A 16,854-nucleotide genomic window follows, 5' to 3' on the forward strand; every position below is an offset into this window, starting at 1 on the left:
CGCCTCTGCCCCGTTCTTGACCCCGACTGCGGCCCGCCCACTGGACTCTTCGACCTACGCCGGACCCTCCGTCTGGGTTGCGGAGATTATTGATCAGAAGGAGGCCAAAGAGTGGGAGGTGTGGGCACTGCTACACGAGAAGGGAGAGGCAGCCATGACTACCCCTTAATCATATGGGCGGCTTGTACATGCTAACACCGCTAAAGGCTACGGGTTCATCTGGGACCTCGCCACCGGCCACAAAGACTACCTCAATGTGACCCCCATCAGACATGGAAGGGCTTTGCGGGAGGGAGACCCGGTCTCCTATTACAACGAATACTGCCCCTGCGGCTGCTATGCGGTAGCGGTCATCACCTACCCTGAGGGGTATGAGCCTCCATAGAAAGAGACAAGGACTCCTGGGTCTCGGGCATCAGGGACACTCGAGGCCCAGAATATTTCAAGCATCCCAGGGACTTCACGGCTGTGGAGTTCCCTGCTAATTGGTGAAACATCGGCCGCCAGGAGGTGGCCCGGAGTATCCTGCTAAATCGACTGCCGGGGACTGTCATGCGCCGTTGCACGACCTGGGGACAGTTCGAAGTCCTCAATTGGGTAATAAGTGCCCCTTTCTTGGTGTAGTGGGAATGCATACGGGGGGCGTGCTCTCCTCAAAGGAAGGGGGAGCACTAGTGTCCTTGTTTGTTAAAAATTTAAAGATGTTATGCTTTATTTTAAAAAAACAAATGCTTTGCATAATGATACTGGTAGATATAGGTAACAAAACTAGTGAGTAATTTAAGCATAGTATGGTACTTAATGTAGAATGTTGCAAAGAAGAGGGTAAATGTTGTACCCATCAAAAAGTAATGTATGTCGAAGCTATGTGTAATATGTATAGTGAGTTAGAAATGTTATTTGAAAAATGAAAATGTGTATTCAGCAGGTCCCGAGTACGGGGAATGGGCCGACCCTGACTGTGTTAAGTTGAAAGGATGACAGGACCAATAAGGCAAAATGGAACGGGTGCCTGAGTAAGAGAAGTCTGTGTGACACAGGAGTTTGTGTGACGCAGAGAGGTCTGTGCAACCGGGAGACTGTGTGACGCAGAGAAGTCTGTGTGACACAGGAGTTTGTGTGACGCAGAGAGGTCTGTGCGACCAGGAGACTGTGTGACGCAGGGAAGACTGTGTGACAAGAGGGTCTGTGTGACCAAAGGTTTGTGTGACACAGGAGTCCGTGTGATGCAGAGAGGTATGTGTTACTCAGGTGACGACCATGTCAGTACCAGATACTGACACTACTTTCATCCCCGTGACGCAATTGTCGAGGACGACAATGGTCAAAGGAAGAGGAATGTGGGGAGGTTGAGCTGGGTACGGTTCTGTCTGTAATGGAGACAGAGAGATTGACAGAGGGTGTCATGTGGCAGACTGCCCATCAGAGGTCACTAGAGAGCACCGATGGCAGTGATTATGTAGCTGTCATTTGAGTGTTACATAACTGCCAGAGGTCAAGGTGACTCTGATTGGGCAGAGGTGACTGTCAGGTGACAGGGTGGGGCTACCTGGTCTGTCTGAATAAATACTGAGGTAAGCTTCCAGAAGCTTCAGTCAGCCAGGGGAGCTCACAGGTTAGGAGAGTCTGTCACACAAAGGAGATCCCTCAGAGACTTTGGACAGTGGAAACGGTCACGGGGGGTGACCCTATAGGACACTGGTCACATGCAGAGACGGCCTGTGAGGACCTGGATTATTGGTGGACTTTGTAAGGCGAAACGCCATGGTGGATTGGCCTAGGGCGGATAGAGCCACGAAGTATGCCTGACGGAAAAAAGTGTACAAGTGAAGGTACCCGGGCCTGTCTGCAGGAGGATAACAGTGTGAAACATCTGTCGTGTTTTGTTCTGGTCGTCGTGAGGGCGGCCAATAAAAGCAAACCTGTTGAATACAATTCCTGCCTCTGTCTCGTGCCTGTCGATGTCAAGAAGCGGGTCACCCCCCATTCCTGTGAGTACAGCACACCTCCGCTGCCTATCTGCACTAACACCAGCAGCACCACCACCCAATTGCCCTTCCTCCCTCGCCACCGACCCTACATCCACATAAGTGTTTTTTTCACGTTTTTTAAGCGTTTTTTCCATGCAAAAATGCTTACAAAACGCATACATTAAGCATCCCATTCTTATAATGCATTCTGCAATTTTTGCGCACATGATGCGTTTTTTTCTGCATAAAAAATGCATTGCGGTAAAAAATGCAGCATGTACATTAATTTTGCGGAAAAAAACACATTTCCAACTATATTCTATGAGACTGGGGATGCTCCGGAAAAAAAACACATAAAAAACGCGCAAAAAACGCGCGGAAAAAACGTGTTTTTCCTGGGAAGGAGTCCGGCTTTTAGTCAGGAATTTTCTGCATACATGGGTACATAGCCTTACTGATGTTGTCCTTGTAAGGACACTCACAATTGAGTAACAAGAGCATAGAAATGGGAAAAACATAGGAAAAGCCACATACATTGAAAATGCAGAAATAATTTATTAACAAAAATACTTCTATCTCAGAAACTTTATGTGATAGAGTAAAACTAAGCATATTTAAGCATATTTTTGGAATCAGCACATCAAACTCCATAAAACAGACATATTACCTTTGCTGATGATTTTTGTGTTGACCAGTATTATTATTGCATCTTTATTTCACATGTATTATTTACTTCTGTAAGCTAGTACTTTATACTATTTAACATAGGCTGTTGACATTAGCTCTGATCGCTAAAATTTTCTCTGATCCATGATGGATCCAATCTCTGCTCTGACGGGGCAATTGCAGCAGTTCAATCTGGAGGTGGCAGATGTATGCACGGTGGTTTTGCAGCACCTTAATACATCTGGTGTGGGAATCTCGGCTCTCAGGCAAACCATAGTGGACCCCAAGGTTGCGTTGCCTGACAGGTTCTCTGGGGGGCATGAAAAGTTTGCTGTTTTCAGAGAGGCCTGTAAACTATACTTCAAGTTACGTATGGTTTCCTCAGGTACAGTGGAACAATGTGTGGGGATAGTAATCTCGTTCCTTCAGGGGACCCCCAAGCATGGGGATTTTCTCTCCCATCTGACTCTCAGTCGCTTCAGATGGTGGAGGGATTTTTTGGGGCACTGGGCCTTATATATGATGACCCCGATCATGTCTCTGTAGCTGAGTCTACACTGCACCAGCTTAAGCAAGGAGACCGACCAGCAGAGGAATTTTGCTCTGCGTTCCAGAGGTGGGCCATGGATACCAAGTGGAATGACCCCACGCTCCATATTCAGTTCTGTGAGGGGCTTACTGTAAGGGTGAAGGATGCCTTAGCTCTGTATGAGACTCCAGATTCCCTTGAGGCAGCCAAGTCTCTGGTGATGCTAGTTGATCGCCATCTTCGCCAGAGACATAGGGAGTCACCTCTGGGTGCAGGAGGTCCGGAGTCGAAGGAGGGCAGCACTGAGCCTACTGAAGAACCCATGCTAGTGGGAGTTGTATCACATCCTGTTAAATTGTCTGTTGTCCGGCATAAGGAGGGAGTGTGTTTCTTTTGTAGTAAAAAGGGCCATTTTGTGGACATGTGTCCTTCCCGATTACTTAGTAAACAACCTCCGGAAAACCTAGATGGCCCGGGTTGCGGGGAAGTTAGCAACCCTGGTGTACTTATCACCTCTGTGTGTAGGACAGTTTTTTCTACCAGCAGAAATCCACGTGAGTGGAATTAAGGTGGATGTATCTGCATTTCTGGACAGTGGGGCGGGGTTTAATTTGATCGAGTCATCTAAGACTTGCGGCTTCAGGTGGGGGCCATGCCATGGGGTGTTGGATTGTTATGTGCTAGAGGCTCTCGCCTCACCTGTGGTACTGAGACTTCCTTGGCTCGCTCTGAACAATCTTGTAATTGACTGGCAGACTCCGGGAGTAGCTAAAAGGAGTGTGTATTATCAAGGACGTTGCTTGGGTACCCGGTTGGTTAGGGTGGATACCTAGTCTGCACCTAGTTACCTATTGGATTTTGGGGATGTGTTCTCTGAGCAGGGATGTCAAGAACTCCTTCCCCATCATTTTTATGATTGCTCCATTAATCTCATTAATGGTGCCAAGCTGCCCAGTAGCAGACTCTATAATATCTCTGGTCCAGAGAGACAGGCCATGAAGGACTACATCACGGAAAGCCTGGCTAAGGGTCATATCAGACCATCCTTATCCCTCATTGCCACAGGGTTCTTTTTTGTAAAGAAAAAAGATGGGGGTTACGCCCTTGCCTGGATTTCTGGGAACTCATTACAATAACTGTCTGTGATCTGTATCCGCCCCCTCTCATTCCAGACCACTTTAACCAAATTCTAGTTACAATACATCAGAGCTGTGGTTGCTGCAGCTGCTAACATGTTTGTTGTGAGACAAAATTCAGTTCTACTCTCCTGTGTTAGTTACATGTCTCAGACAGCTTATTTACATATAAGAAGAATGTGGATTTTTCTGGAATTAGACCTTGCATCACAGATATCAAGGTGTCATTTTACTCAGCATCCTGTGACCTATAATAATAATAATCTTTATATAGCACTAACATATTCCACAGCGCTTTACAGTTTGCACACATTATCATCACTGTCCCCGATGGGCTCACAATCTAGATTCCCTATCAATATGTTTTTTGGAGTGTGGGAGGAAACCGGAGTACCTGGAGGAAACCCACGCAAACACGGGGAGAACATACAAACTATTCCCGATGGGCTCACAATCTAGATTCCCTATCAATATGTTTTTTGGAGTGTGGGAGGAAACCGGAGTACCTGGAGGAAACCCACACAAACACAGGGAGAACATACAAACTATTCCCGATGGGCTCACAATCTAGATTCCCTATCAATATGTTTTTTGGAGTGTGGGAGGAAACCAGAGTACCCGGAGGAAACCCACACAAACACTGGGAGAACATACAAACTCCTTGCAGATTTTGTCCTTGGTGGGATTTGAACCCAGGACCCCAGCGCTGCAATTCTATCCACTGAGCCACTGTGCCGCCCCTATGTCTTATATAGAAGGCTTAGGAGGGATGATCCTATTGACAGTTTCCATTTAATGCCTTTTCCTCATTACAGAATAGACATAAACAATATTTCAATATTTGGCAGCCTCATTAACATATATATCATAAAGAATGTCGGTAATACAAGTGTGGCATTTATCTCTAGACCAGGACCGAAAACAGTGATTGATGCATTGTTTACAAGAAAGAAGAAGTGAATATGCATTCTGTCTATATCTATTTCAGGAAGCACAACACAGATGCTCATATTTTATACTAAAGCACAAACCAATGAGTCTTATTTTAACTCTGCCAAAAGTTTCCTGGCTCACAAAACCATAAACTTTACATCAAAGGAGTAACTTATTGTACATGTATATTGTTGCAGTAATTGGTCTGAAAACAATAAATCTATGACCTAACTAGAATGTTTAACTAATACCTCAATAGCTTTTGAATTATTTTTTGACTAGGCAAAACTGTTGCTTGCATTGTTTTGGCTTTATTATGGCTGCCACATTAATAGCGATCTCTTACCTGGAAGCAGATGTAATGTTTCATCCAATAAAAAGGAAGAGAAAAAAAAACACTTGATACCAACTCATTTTAATCCCACGGCTCACATAACCTGATATACTTTTCCATGTGTTTCTTCCAACAAATGAACAGCAATAATTTATAAATGTGTTTCTGGCTTTTTACTGGCAGAACAAAACAAACATAAAACACTTAGAAGTTCCTTATAAGCCAATAAAATTATTATTGAAATAATAAAAAAGGAGAAAAGTGAGAGAAAGTTATTACACTCTGACTCCGATTGGATTACTGCTTTTTTTTATCTTTCCTTTGTGTCTCTGATTCGGAGATATTGGATGGTTTTAGACTACTGAATTGAAAAAATGAGTTTAATTTACTGTAAAACAAATAAAAGCTTAGTAGGAAATATTTCATTTGATTAATTAGACATGAATGGGAACAGACAGTGTGATTCAACCTGTGGAATGCATGCAGAAACTTGTAAGATGACATAACAGGCACTGGGGAGGTTTAATATTGATTAATACTTGTAACCTCTGGGTGGGTTAAAGTAAGACATAAACAGAATTGCTGATTAAAAGGAGTTTCCCTTTCCAAGAATCTTTTTTTTTAACGGGTTTGCTACCATTAATACTGAGCATAGTAAGGATGCTCTTTCACAATTTCAATGCTTAGTTGCAAATACCAGCATTTTTGCTCCTTGGGAATTGAGGAGTGTATGTATTATTTCTATATTATCTTATTTTAATGCAGTCCAAGGCATTTAAAAATATTCTCTGAATCATCCCTTTAATGAACTATTTTCTTGGTGGTGTAGTCTTGGTTCGCGAAGAGGTTCATTTGCTTTCATTGATGGCCTAGAGTAGGATAGCACAAAAAGTCTAAAAAAGTGCTAAAAGTCACAGAGAGGTCAATGGTTAATAAAGTGTACCAGGTTATGTATGGGCAGTCACTGATTGGCACATTAGTGCCCAGAGCTCCATAAGCTAAGCAGTCGGGTGTACACATAACGGAGCTTCATGTGTGAACAGTTACTAAAGGTTGGGAGAGATCCAACAATCTAAAGAAGGAATTACATTACTACGACTGGACTAGGAGCATTAAAGCATTTTTCCCACGAGCAAAGTTAATTTAAAATCAATATATCTTGGAATAATAATAATTTCCACAATTTGATGTGTTTAAAGATAGTTTTAAAAATGTGCCCCTCCTGTCTACTGTGTAATGGCTGTGTTTGACCGTACAGGAACATGGTCTGATCATACCACAGCAGAGAAGGAAGAAGAAGAAGAAAGAATCAGCTGTTGTCCCGTGCTGTAATGTCAGTATACTCTTATGCTTCCTCCCCTGCCCAGGAGCTGTGGTATGATCAGACCATGTTCCTGCATGGTCAGACACAGCCATTACACAGTACACAGCAGGGGCACATTTATAAGATTATCTCAGAACATGAACTTTTTTTTTAAACACAGCCAATTGTGGAAATTATTATTCCAAGATGTATTGATTAAAATTAACTTCCTTCATGGGAAACCACTTTAAATACGACTGCATACTGTCCATGTAATGGTACCAATAAGTAGAGTGTACCGGCCTCCGCATCTGTATACTGTGTACAGTGCAGTGTACCGGCCTCCATACCTGTATACTGTGTACAGTACCGTGTACCAACCTCTGTACCTGTATACTGCGTATAGTGCAGTATACCAGCCTCCGTACCTGTATGCTATGTATAGTGCTGTGTACCGGCCTCCGTACCTGTATGCTATGTACAGTGCAGTGTACCGGCCTCCGTACCTGTATACTGTGTATAGTGCAGTGTACTGGTGTCCGTACATGTATTCTGTTTACAATGCAGAGATCACAGACTTCAGAGATCGCTCTCACAAATATCAGTGGATAATACACCAATGTGATCTCGCATAGATCCATAGCACAGTAGCAGATCACGCTCTACCAATGTGATCTGACAGATCAGCAGACACAGACCTCACATCTGTGACGCATCAGCGGACAATACACTTCTCCAATGTGATCTCCTCATACAGATCTATTGCATATCAGCAAATCACAAAGCTCACCAGTGATCTCTCAACAGATCAGGAGACCATATACCTGATATATTTCTCTAACACATCACCAGATTACACTTTACCAATGAGATCTCACAGATTCCTGACAGGTCAGCCAATCACAAGCTTCACCCATGGGATCTCCTCACATAGGAGTGACATAACCATGGACAATCACCAATGTGATCTCCCAATATAGATCTCTTGCATATTAACAGATCACACATTCTGAGTGATCTGACAGCTCAGCAGCCCACAGACCTACACAATGTGATCAGACACATCTGGGACTTGTCAGCCGATCCTTCTTGTGATCTCCCCCTCGTACACACCCGGAGTGTGCTGGCAGGATGATGGCGGACAGATGCCGGCACATGACACAGCCATCTCCCCGAGATAGAATCTGTGTGCTCAGTGATGCATGAGATGACATTGACGCAGCCTCCCTCCCTCTGGTACCTGGTGTTCCCAAATCCCAGTCCGGTGTTCCAGAGTCTGGGCCAGCTGTGTCACCACTGTGAGCCCCATTAGACCCCATGTCAGTAGCAGCTCCGGTGCAGAAGGCGCTTCCTGCTGTTCCCCGGTGCCCGGGCCAAACCACCCTCTCTCTGTGTCTCTCAATTTTCTGTGCGGTTGTCAAGCGGATCAGCAATGGAGTCAAGGTGCACCTGGCAAATGTGTCCCTGACCAATTACCTAGAGCCTTCGACTATTTAGGCCTGCCCCATCCACTGGAACATTGCCTGTGCAATGTCTCAATTCAGTTAGCTCCTTGCTTCAGAGTAAGCCAGGCCATGTCCTATGTCTCACCTTCTCTGAGAGGCTTTACTCCTAGCTTTGTCTAGTACACTCTGGCTGCCCGCCAGGAGGTGAAAATCCTGGTCTCTGTCTTGTCCTAGCTTTGTCTCTGTACCTTGCCTAGTACTTCTCTGGCCGCCCTCCAGGAGGCAGAATATCCTGGTTCTTGTGTCCTTCGGTCCCTGTACATTGTCTCGTACTGTTTCCCTGACTGAACTCTGTCCTACCTCTGTCTGTCAGTCTCCTTGTCCTTGGCTTCTTTCCCTGCTGTGTCTTTCCTTGTGTCCTCCCTGTCTGTGCTCTGCACCCTTGCAGCTCTGCCTGCTCTGCACCCTTGCAGCTTCACCTGTTCGGCACCCTTGCAACTCCGCCTGCTCCGCACTCCTGTGGCTCCGCCTACTCTGCACTCCTGCAGCTCCACCTACTCCGCACTCCTGTGGCTCCGCCTACTCCAAACTCCTGCGGCTCAGTTCCTAACCTGTTCCAACATATTTCACTCCTTCCTGCCTATACCGGTACCTGCACCTGCTGTGTGAACAGGCCTCTACCTGTTCCTTCTCATACCATGCCAGCCTGCCCTGTGTCTCAAGCCGTGCCAGCCTGTCCTGTGTCTCAAGCCGTGCCCACCTGTCCTGTGTCTCAAGCCGTGCCTGCCTGTCCTGTGTCTCAAGCCGTGCCCGCCTACCCTGTGTCTCAGCCGTGCCTGCCGTGTCTACTTGCCTGCCTGTCACTCGCAGCTGAACAAGTGTCCTGTCCCCGAGTGGGATCTGCAGTCACAGCCAGACACCACCCTGGAGTGGCACCTGCCAGCTGCCTGCCGCACAACCTGACCTCACCATTGGAGGCTCCAGAGAAGACCAAGGCAGCTGTCTTAGTTAATCCCCTTCCAGGGTAGTCTGGTTTATGGCATAGTGGGGCCACAACCCCCCAGCTCGCGCCAATCCTAGCAAAGGATTTTCAGATTTTTTGTTCCTCAACCGTGATACAGTTCTTGTCCAATACTTTTTCATGAAGGGTGATCTTATGGCGTGCAACAACATCAACAGTTTAATGGACACTCTGAAGATAAGTCATAATCCAGAGGAATGGAGGTTCTTCATCAATTCATCCAAAACAAGCCTAAGAGCCGTCTTGCTGCATAATGGCAATGTGCTACCTTTGATTCCAGTAGGTTATGCAGTCCACGTGAAAGAACTCTATGACAACATGAAACAGCTGTTGAGGTGTCTGAACTATGATCATCATTTGTGGCCCCTCTATGGTAACGTATAGGCGGTTGCCTTCTTACTTGGTCTGCAGGGTGGATACACAAAGTACTGCTGATTTGTGTGTGAGAGGGAATGTCATCCAAGAGAATATCCCCACAATAAAAGAAACTGAACTCCAACATTCATTCACTTCAGTCAGGAAGTACAAATGTCCTGCATCCAGCACTTGCTGACCCACATGAGATTTTGCTACCACCATTGCATATCAAGTTGGGCCTAATGAAGAACTTTGTAAAGGGAATGGATAAAAATGCAAAAGTATTGATAAATTTCCAAGATTGAGAGAAGAGAAGAAAAGAATAAAGGAAGAAGTCTTTATTGGACCTCTGATTCATAAGCTTCTATAAGATGAGGAAATTCTCCTTTTGTTGCAGGGTAAGGAAAAGGCTGCATGGATAGCATTTGCATTAGTGGTAAATAATTTTTTGGGAAACTCAAGAGCAGATAACTATTTAGAGTTTGTGGAAAAATCTCCTCAAAACATATAAGGATCTTGACTATAACATGTCCTTAAATATTCATTTCTTGCTTTTGTATCTAGAGTTTTTTCCACTAAACTGCAGGGCAGTGAGCAATGAGCACGATGAGAGATTTCACCAAGATATTGCGCCTATGGAGAAAATTATCAAGGAAAATTGAATTAATCAATGCTTAAAGATTACTCTTGGACAATTGTAAGTGATGTTCCAATGCAGGAATACAAGAGACAAGCAAAAAAGAGTTGTCACTGAATGTGGAACAAATTGTGTATTGCAATTTCTATAACTGTTTATAATTGGCAATAGTGTTTAATATCAGAAAATTGGAAAATTCATTATACATGCAAAAACAATAATGTTTCAAAGAATTTAAACTTTTATGCATTAATTTCATGTAACAGAAAAAGAAAAACTCTTTGATATCATAGAAACAAGAGCAAACTAAACATTTTCATTGTCAAATTTGAATTCAGGAGGTCAAAATAGTTAAGAAATGGCTAATTTCATAACTGAATCTGACAACTTTTGAAAATACGTAGAACAGTGAAATCTAGATATTTCAGTACAAGACATTTTAGAAAATTGTAGCTTCCAGGTTGTGGGAACAGTTTTGGAAAGACTCTTTTCTGTTTCCTATGACTATGCCTAGTGCACAAGGTCCATAAAGACATGGTTAGGGGAGTTTGGTGGAAGAACATGACTCACTGCACAGAGTCCGGAGCACACCTTTGGGATGAACTAAGATGTAAATTGTGAGCCCATCCCTAATCCAACATCAGTGCCTGACCTCACAAATGACCTCCTGGATGAAGACACAAAAAAATTCCCTTTGACACAATATCTTGTAGAAATCCTTACCATAAAGTTAAAGAAGCCAACTCCATATTAATAACTATGGATCTAGAATGAGATGTCATAAAAGCTCCTGTAGTGGTAATGTGTATGTATTCCAATACTTAGCCCATATAGTGTACATGGGATATAAAAAGATAGCAGTGTTTGAGAAATAATTGTTTGTCGAGGAGCTTAAATACCCAACCATCTCAGATACAGTGGGACAGCTCTGGATTTGGATCTGTGCCCTACGGTCCAGGATGGTCTGCTGAATTACCCTCACTGCCACGGTCGCTCTGACATTTCATTCTGCCAGGATAGAAAGAAATGGTAAATGGGTGTGTTCTGTATTGTGGCTAGGAATGTGATCAAAATTTGTCCCTCTTTCCGTCCTGTAAAAGTTGGAAGGTATGTCAAGAGGTAATATGAGAAAAGTTACCTCGCAACTGATTAGACAATTTCTACTGAGCATGATGATTCTCAATATGTGGTCATACATGTACCATACTGTTTGCGTGCACAGCAGGGATCAGAAGGGAAGAAGTGCAATTTGAATTTTGGTGGACAAATTTTGCTTGATAGATTTCAAGCGCCATGACACATTTCCAAATCTCCTGTGGTACCAAAACAGTGAAATCCCCCCTGAAGTGACTATACTTTGGAAGTTACATCCATCAAGGAATTCATGTAGGATGCAGTGAACATATTTGCTCCACAGACAGTTCAAAGATTTTGTTCAAAATGTTTGAATTTTACAAGTAATAATAAAAAATGTACCCAGCAATGGTTTACATAAATATAGACACTGCTGGAACCAGGGGCGGACATATAGCTGGTGCAGCAGCACCAGGGCCCAGAGGGGAGGTGGACTGTAACAGCTAGAAGAGGGCCATGAACAGTAATAAAATTGCTGGGGTCTGATTGGCTCATCTGTAAACTAATGAATCCTGATGGGCCCTAGAACCAGTGAGAGGCCCTCTCTATGAAAAAGCACGGGGGAAAAGATGGCAGGGACTCATTGCTCAGGAGAGCATGGAGGCTGCTGCATCAGCGGCTAATGATGTCTACATTCGCTGTTTCTGATTATGTAGGATGGGACACTGTAGGAGAGGAAGCACATGAGAGTTTTCTGCAACTTATGAAGCAACAAAGTGGTAATTATGTGGGCATATACAGTGGGGAAAATAAGTATTTCATACACTGACGATTTTGCAAGTTTTACCACCTACAAAGAATGGGCAACATTGACCTTCAGCTCCCTCACTCCCATTTTCCCATGGCGCTCCCGCCGACGTCAGATAGGTGAAGTGAGTTCATTGGCTGTGAACCTACAGGACTTTTCTGATGGCACTGCAAGCATGAGAACTTTCACATGCTCGCAGTGCCGTCAGACAGGTAAAAGGAGTTCACATGAAACACTGAGCACACGCTGCTAAGTGTCTCTGCTGAATGCAGCCTGCCATCTAGATATAGCAGAGCTAGACCCATCGTGGGACTAATGGATTATCATCAACTCTGTGGAAAGGTGAGGAATATTGTTGTTTTTTTATTTTAACTCTTTTGCAGAAGACAATGGCGTTTGTGGAATGGGCCATGTCGTAAGTATGGTTTAATTAAGATTTTTTAAAGGAGTCTATGCAATTCTTTCAATTAAAGGACTTTTTTCTGGGTGTTTGTGTTTTTATAAAATATGACTATGGAGTTTGCTATGGGGGCGTCTTATTGATGCCTCGCAATTACTAACCTCTGGGCTTGATGTCACCTGACAATGCAATGGTGATATCACCCCCCAACTATAACCTTACTTGCCACCGCTACAGGACAAGTGGGAAGAGTGAGGCTAAGTGCCAGAATTGGCGCATCCTATCAATGCGCCTTTTCTGGGGCAGCTGATAGCTGTTGTTTTTAGCCTGGGGGGCAGTATCCATGGCCCCTTCCTAGGCTAATAATATCAGCCCACAGCTGTCTGCATAGCCTTTGCTAGTTATTAATTATAGGGGGACCCTGCTTCATTTTTTTGGATCCCCCATTTTAATAGCCAATAAAGGCTAAGTATACAGCTGTGAGCTGATATTAATAACCTGGGAAGCTCCATGGGTATTACGCCCTTCCCAGGCTATAAACATCTGCCCCAGCCATTGGCTTTCCCTCTGCAGGTTAAAAAAATTACCGTATTTTTCGAACCATAAGACGCACTTTTTGGGGGAAGTGGGGGGTGCGTCTTATGTTCGCAATATACTAACCTCCAGTGCGGTGGTGGCAGTGGGCGGGGCTCTGCGGTGCGGTGGTGGCAGCTGGCGGGGCTCTGCGGTGCGTTGGTGGCAGCGGGCTGTGCTCCGGTGCAGGGGCGGCGGCTCCGCCGGCATTTCCTCGCAGCCCGGAGGCTCCCGAACACCCCTTGCTGGCCGCCGCCATGTTGCGGTGGCCTCCGGGAACATGGACGCCGGAAAGATGGCCGCCGGTCCGGGGACGGCGATTGCGTGGGATCAGATCTCGTCCTGAGATCTCGGGGGACGGGATTCAAATCTCGGCAACGAGATCTCGTCCCCCGAGATCTCGGGACGAGATCTGAACCCGCACATGCGCCATCCCCGGACCGGCGGCCATCTTTCCGGTGTCCATGTTCCCGGACGCCACCGCAACGTGGCGGCGGCCAGCAAGGGGTGTACGGGGGCCTCCGGGCTGTGAGGAAATGCCGGCGGAGCCGCCACCCCTGCACCGGAGCACAGCCCGCCGCCACCCTCACCCCGCAGAGCCCAGCTGCCCCAGCTCAGCAAAGGCCAACTGCCCCAGCACAGCTGCCCCTGCCCCAGCACAGCTGCCCCAGCCCCAGCACAGCTGCCCCTGCCACAGCTGCCCCAGCACAGCTGCCCCTGCCACAGCTGCCCCAGCACAGCTGCCCCTGCCCCAGCACAGCTGCCCCAGCACAGCCCACCTGCCCCAGCCCCAGCGCAGCTGCCCCAGCACAGCTGCCCCAGCCTAAGCACAGCTGCCCCAGCACAGCTGCCCCTGCCCCAGCACAACCAACCTGCCCCAGCACAGAGCCACCACCACACGAGCCTGGACCACTGAATGACCCCTGTGACTACTCCTCCACCTGTGCCGGATCCCTTCCCAGGTAAGCTGAATTCGGACTGTAAGATGGACCCCTATTTGACACATTATTATTTTTTTTCCTATTTTCCTTCTGAAAATTGGGGTGCACCTTATGGTCCGGTGCATCTTATAGTCCGAAAAATACGGTAATCGGGAACCCATGCCATTTTTTTCTGAAAAATAATCTTTTAACAATTAAATACATGTACAGTAAGCTGTACACACACAATAACAGAAATAAACACTTGAAATACTGTAGATCACTCTGTTTTTACTTTATATAATATATGAGTGTAACTTTTTGTATTAAAGAACTGAAATAATTTAACTTTTTGATGATATTCTAATTTTGTGAGAAGCACCTGCATACAGCTCTGGCAAAAATTAATAGACCACCACATTAAAACCCTGTCATGGGCAGCCCATTTGCCAGACCTGAACCCCATTGAAAATCTCTGGAATGCAATCAAGAGGATGATGGATAGTCACAAACCATCAAAGAACAGCTTAAATTTTTGTGCCAGAAATTTATACCTGGAAATTCGGAGACATGTTGTCAGAAGTTTTTTTTTGGAAAAGGAGAAATTGTCAAAATTTAAAAAAAACAGTGTTTTCAGACCTCAAATAATGCAAAGAAAGCAAGTTCATAATCATTTAGAAAGAACAATGCTAATGTTTTAACTGTTTTAAAAGTTCAGAAATCAATATTTTGTGGAATAGCCATGATTTTTTAAAACAGCTGTCATGCGTCTTGGCATACTTTCCACCAGTCTTTCACACTGCTTCTGGTGCAAAAATGTAAGCAATTCTTTTTTGTTTGATGGCTTGTGACTATCCATCATCCTCTTGATTACATTCCAAAGGTTTTTAATGGGGTTCAGGTCTGGAGAATGGGCTGCCCATGACAGGGTTTTGATGTGGTGGTCTCTTAATTTTTGCCAGAGCTGTATATACTAGCTGAAGAGCCCAGCGTTGCCCGGACATAGTATCCCCTGTATATAGTATATACTTGTATGTCATCTCCTTTTGTATATAGTATATACCTGTATGTCATCTCCCCATGTATATAGTTTATACCTGTATGTTATCTCCCCCTGAATATAGTAAATACCTGTGTGCCATCTCCCCCTGTATATAGTATATACCTGTATGTTATCTCCCCTTTATATAGTGTATACTGTACCTGTATGTCATCTCCCCTGTATATAGTATATACCTGTATGTCATCTCCCCCTGCATATAGTATATACCTGTATGTCATCTCCCCTGTATATAGTATATATCTGTATGTTATCTCCCCCTGTATATAGTTTATACATGTATGTTATCCCCCATGTATATAGTATATACCTGTATGTACCTCTCCTGTGTATAGTATATACCAGTATGTCATCTCCCCCTGTATACAGTATATAACTGTATGTCATCTCTCCTGTATATAGTATATGCCTGTATGTTATCTCTTGTGTATATAGTATATACCTGTATATTATCTCCCCTGGATATATTATATACCTGTATGTCATCTCCTCCTGTATATAGTATATACCTGCATGTCATCTCATCATGTATATAGTATATACCTACATGTCATCTCCCCTGTATATAGTATATACCTGTATGTCATCTCCACAGTATATAGAGTATACCTGTATGTCACTCCCCTGTATAGAGTATAGTATATACTTGTATGTCATCTCCTCCTGTATATAGTATATGCCTGTATGTCATCTCCCCTGTATATAGTATATACCTGTACATCTCGCAGGTTCCCTCCCATCTGTACACGGTGGAGGCACAGTCTCTGCTGAGATGTTTCAGTGGTCCTTGAGGAAGCAGCTCTTGCCTCCTTTTCTTCCATTTTTGTACTCCTTTCTGTAAGTCTTGGCTCTCTTTCTTCTTTCTGTAAGTCTTGCTCATTAAGGTGTAATACAGCTTTTCTCTTAGAGTAAGCAGATTCAACCTTGTGGGAGTGTAATACCATTTAATTAGAAATTGTAAAGAAGGCCTAATGTATAGTGGCACTAGTTGAAGCTGTGTAAATAAGTTTAAAGCGAACCAGGCATTGTCAGGTTGGCGCTGTTACACCGATTAAAATGATACGTGGGTTGGAGAAATCCGTCTTGTGTTTCTTTTTTTAATCTAAGTTTGAATTTTTAAGTTAATGAGATGCTTCATGCCAGACAAAGAGACGTTCTGATTCTGGGTTTCCCCTGCAGTCTGTGTCATATGCTGGTCTGTGTCAGCACGGTAATAAATTGTGTTATTTCCAGCTTTACAGAAGGACAAAAACACCATAGAAATGATAAGAATAATAGGCCTCATTTACCATAACTGTGTACAAGGAAAACTGTTGCTTATAGCAACCAATCACAGTTCCGCTTTCATATTTTAAATAGCACTGGTGAAATGAAAGATGCTTAGTAATTGGTTGTTGTGGGCAACACAGGCAGTGTAACCTGTTGAGGTCAAGAAGATGTGCCAATGAAATAGATATATTACATATTTATATATATATATATATGTAGATATTAGCTTAGATATTTATTATATACAGTATATGTATATATTAGATATTTATTATACGGGGCTTTGCATGTGGAGTGAGCGTGGCTATGTGGAGTGGGCGTGGCTATGTGGAGTGGGCGTGGCTTGACACACACATACATACACTCATTTTCATATATAGATGTGTGTTTTGAAGAATATTTCCTTTGAAAACGATGTG

The sequence above is a fragment of the Dendrobates tinctorius genome, unplaced genomic scaffold, assembly GCF_039654945.1.
Source record: "Dendrobates tinctorius isolate UK_male_01 unplaced genomic scaffold, ASM3965494v1 ptg000207l, whole genome shotgun sequence".
In the NCBI taxonomy this organism is placed as follows: domain Eukaryota; kingdom Metazoa; phylum Chordata; class Amphibia; order Anura; family Dendrobatidae; genus Dendrobates; species Dendrobates tinctorius.